Raw genomic sequence first — 5,000 nt, 5'->3', positions numbered from 1 at the left:
AAATTTTTTCATCGGGCTTACCCGCGGCTGAGAAGGTACGTGGTCGACGTTGATAGCGGGGCTACCGCATGCGATGGGGGAAAAAAAAAAAAAAAAAAAATTTTTTTCATCGGGCTTACCCGCGGCTGAAGGTACGTGGTCGACGTTGATAGCGGGGCTACCGCATGCGATGGGATGGGAAATTTTTTTTTTTTTTTTTTTTTTTTTTTTTTTCATCGGGCTTACCCGCGGCTGAGAAGGTACGTGGTCGACCCGATAGCGAGCTACCGCGGGTAAAGGGACGTGGACGGCCGTGCTAGCGGGCTACCGCGGGTATCGGTGTACGTGGTCGACCCGATAGCGGGCTACCGCGGGTAAAGGGACGTGGACGGCCTGGCTAGCGGGCTACCGCGGGTGTCGGTGTACGTGGTCGACCCGATAGCGGGCTACCGCTGGTAAAGGGACGTGGACGGCCTGGCTAGCGGGCTACCGCGGGTGTCAGTGTACGTGGTCGACCCGATACTGGGCTACCGCTGGTAAAGGGACGTGGACGGCCGTGCTAGCGGGCTACCGCGGGTATCGGTGTACGTGGTCGACCCGATAGCGGGCTACCGCGGGTAAAGGGACGTGGACGGCCTGGCTAGCGGGCTACCGCGGGTGTCGGTGTACGTGGTCGACCCGATAGCGGGCTACCGCTGGTAAAGGGACGTGGACGGCCTGGCTAGCGGGCTACCGCGGGTGTCAGTGTACGTGGTCGACCCGATAGCGAGCTACCGCGGGTAAAGGGACGTGGACGGCCGTGCTAGCGGGCTACCGCGGGTATCGGTGTACGTGGTCGACCCGATAGCGGGCTACCGCGGGTAAAGGGACGTGGACGGCCTGGCTAGCGGGCTACCGCGGGTGTCGGTGTACGTGGTCGACCCGATAGCGGGCTACCGCTGGTAAAGGGACGTGGACGGCCTGGCTAGCGGGCTACCGCGGGTGTCAGTGTACGTGGTCGACCCGATACTGGGCTACCGCTGGTAAAGGGACGTGGACGGCCGTGCTAGCGGGCTACCGCGGGTATCGGTGTACGTGGTCGACCCGATAGCGGGCTACCGCGGGTAAAGGGACGTGGACGGCCTGGCTAGCGGGCTACCGCGGGTGTCGGTGTACGTGGTCGACCCGATAGCGGGCTACCGCTGGTAAAGGGACGTGGACGGCCTGGCTAGCGGGCTACCGCGGGTGTCAGTGTACGTGGTCGACCCGATAGCGAGCTACCGCGGGTAAAGGGACGTGGACGGCCGTGCTAGCGGGCTACCGCGGGTATCGGTGTACGTGGTCGACCCGATAGCGGGCTACCGCGGGTAAAGGGACGTGGACGGCCTGGCTAGCGGGCTACCGCGGGTGTCGGTGTACGTGGTCGACCCGATAGCGGGCTACCGCTGGTAAAGGGACGTGGACGGCCTGGCTAGCGGGCTACCGCGGGTGTCAGTGTACGTGGTCGACCCGATACTGGGCTACCGCTGGTAAAGGGACGTGGACGGCCGTGCTAGCGGGCTACCGCGGGTATCGGTGTACGTGGTCGACCCGATAGCGGGCTACCGCGGGTAAAGGGACGTGGACGGCCTGGCTAGCGGGCTACCGCGGGTGTCAGTGTACGTGGTCGACCCGATAGCGGGCTACCGCTGGTAAAGGGACGTGAACGGCCTGGCTAGCGGGCTACCGCGGGTGTCAGTGTACGTGGTCGTCCCCAACCCGCGGTCGGTTAAGGCATGGAAAACAAAAATTAACAAGTCCCGCTTACGTCCTGACATTCGCGAAACCAGGTTAACGTATCGAGGAATACCATGCTTATGTCCATATGGTCCTGACATTCGCGAAACCAGGTTAACGTATCGAGGAATACCATGCTTATGTCCATATGGTCCTGACATTCGCGAAACCAGGTTAACGTATCGAGGAATACCATGCTTATGTCCATATGGTCCTGACACTCGCGAAACCAGGCTAACGTATCGAGGAATACCATGCTTATGTCCATATGGACCTGACATTCGCGAACGAAACCAGGCTAACGTATCGAGGACTAAGGACAGCTCGGGTCCTGACACGGACTGGTTAGGGTTAGGGTTAGGGTTAGGGTTAGGGTTAGGGTTAGGGTTAGGGTTAGGGTTAGGGTTAGGGTTAGGGTTAGGGTTAGGGTTAGGGTTAGGGTTAGGGTTAGGGTTAGGGTTAGGGTTAGGGTTAGGGTTAGGGTTAGGGTTAGGGTTAGGGTTAGGGTTAGGGTTAGGGTTAGGGTTAGGGTTAGGGTTAGGGTTAGGGTTAGGGTTAGGGTTAGGGTTAGGGTTTTAGTTAGGGTTAGGGTTAGGGTTAGGGTTAGGGTTAGGGTTAGGGTTAGGGTTAGGGTTAGGGTAGGGTTAGGGACGTGCATCGTCAAGAGGCGGCTTAGGGTTAGGGTGTACGATGCCTGCCTTTGTTACGTTACGTTACATGAAATGTGATCGTTTCATCGAGAGACCTGCTGTACTATTCTAACGTGCGGCTTCCCGATGAAAATTTCACCCTCGTAAAAAAGTTTTACCGAGGGTATAGTTTGAAGGCTTCGATGGTCGAGAGACCCGCGGTAGCCTGCCTGCGTCTAACGTGCGGCTTACCGATGAAATTTCACCCTTGTAAATTTTTTTTACCGAGGGTATAGTTTGACGGCCTCGATGGTCGAGAGACCCGCGGTAGCCTGTCCGCATCTAACGTGCGGCTTCCCGATGAACATTTCAGCCTTGTAAAAATTTTTTACCGAGGGTACAGTTAGACGGCTTCGATGGTCGAGAGACCCGCGGTAGCCTGCCTGCGTCTAACGTGCGGCTCCCGATGAACATTTCAGCCTTGTGAATTTTTTTACCGAGGGTACAGTTAGACGGCTTCGATGGTCGAGAGACCCGCGGTAGCCTGCCTCGTCTAACGTGCGGCTTCCCGATGAACATTTCAGCCTTGTGAATTTTTTTTACCGAGGGTACAGTCAGACGGCTTCGATGGTCGAGAGACCCGCGGTAGCCTGCCTCGTCTAACGTGCGGCTTCCCGATGAACATTTCAGCCTTGTACATTTTTTTTTACCGAGGGTACAGTTAGACGGCTTCGATCGATGGTCGAGAGACCCGCGGTAGCCTGCCTCGTCTAACGTGCGGCTTCCCGATGAACATTTCAGCCTTGTACATTTTTTTTACCGAGGGTACAGTTAGACGGCTTCGATCGATGGTCGAGAGACCCGCGGTAGCCTGCCTCGTCTAACGTGCGGCTTCCCGATGAACATGTCAGCCTTGTAAATTTTTTTTTACCGAGGGTACAGTTTAGACGGCCTCGATGGTCGAGAGATCCGCGGTAGCCTGTCCGCGTCTAACGTGCGGCTTCCCGATGAATATCTCAGCCTTGTCAATTTTTTTTACCGAGGGTACAGTTAGACGGCCTCGATGGTCGAGAGACCCGCGGTAGCTTGCCTGCGTCTAACGTACGGCTTCCCGATGGAAATTCAGCCTTGTAAATTTTTTTTACCGAGGGATAGTTAGACGGCCTCGATGGTCGAGAGACCCGCGGTAGCCTGCCTCGTCTAACGTGCGGCTTCCCGATGAACATTTCAGCCTTGTACATTTTTTTTTACCGAGGGTACAGTTAGACGGCCTCGATGGTCGAGAGATCCGCGGTAGCCTGTCCGCGTCTAACGTGCGGCTTCCCGATGAACATTTCACCCTTGTAAAAATTTTACCGAGGGTAAAGTCAGACGGCCTCGATGGTCGAGAGACCCGCGGTAGCCTGCCTCGTCTAACGTGCGGCTTCCCGATGAACATGTCAGCCTTGTAAATTTTTTTTTACCGAGGGTACAGTTAGACGGCCTCGATGGTCGAGAGATCCGCGGTAGCCTGTCCTCGTCTAACGTGCGGCTTCCCGATGAACATTTCAGCCTGGTAAAAAAAATTCTACGAGGGTACAGTTAGACGGCCTCGATGGTCGAGAGACCCGCAGTAGCTTGCCTGCGTCTAACGTGCGGCTTCCCGATGAACATTTCAGCCTTGTAAATTTTTTTTTACCGAGGGTATATTTAGACGGCCTCGATGGTCCGAGAGACCCGCGGTAGCCTGCCTCGTCTAACGTGCGGCTTCCCGATGAATATTTCAGCCTTGTCAATTTTTTTTACCGAGGGTACAGTTAGACGGCCTCGATGGTCGAGAGACCCGCGGTAGCTTGCCTGCGTCTAACGTACGGCTTCCCGATGGAAATTTCAGCCTTGTAAAATTTTTTTACCGAGGGGATAGTTAGACGGCCTCGATGGTCGAGAGACCCGCGGTAGCCTGTCCGCGTCTAACGTGCGGCTTCCCGATGAACATTTCAGCCTTGTACATTTTTTTTACCGAGGGTACAGTTAGACGGCCTCGATGGTCGAGAGACCCGCGGTAGCCTGCCTCGTCTAACGTGCGGCTTTCCCGATGAACATTTCAGCCTTGTAAATTTTTTTTACCGAGGGTACAGTTAGACGGCCTCGATGGTCGAGAGACCCGCGGTAGCCTGTCCGCGTCTAACGTGCGGCTTCCCGATGAACATTTCAGCCTTGTACATTTTTTTTACCGAGGGTACAGTTAGACGGCCTCGATGGTCGAGAGACCCGCGTAGCCTGCCTCGTCTAACGTGCGGCTTCCCGATGAACATTTCAGCCTTGTAAATTTTTTTTACCGAGGGTATAGTTAGACGGCCTCGATGGTCGAGAGACCCGCGGTAGCCTGTCCGCATCTAACGTGCGGCTTCCCGATGAACATTTCACCCTTGTAAAAATTTTTTACCGAGGGTATAGTTTGAAGGCCTCGATGGTCGAGAGACCCGCGGTAGCCTGCCTCGTCTAACGTGCGGCTTCCCGATGAACATTTCAGCCTTGTAAATTTTTTTACCGAGGGTATAGTTAGACGGCCTCGATGGTCGAGAGACCCGCGGTAGCCTGTCCGCATCTAACGTGCGGCTTACCGATGAACATTTCACCCTTGTAAAAAAATTTTAC

The sequence above is a fragment of the Mytilus trossulus genome, chromosome 14 (genome assembly GCF_036588685.1).
Source record: "Mytilus trossulus isolate FHL-02 chromosome 14, PNRI_Mtr1.1.1.hap1, whole genome shotgun sequence".
NCBI lineage: Eukaryota > Metazoa > Mollusca > Bivalvia > Mytilida > Mytilidae > Mytilus > Mytilus trossulus.
This window is presented reverse-complemented; position numbering follows the sequence as displayed.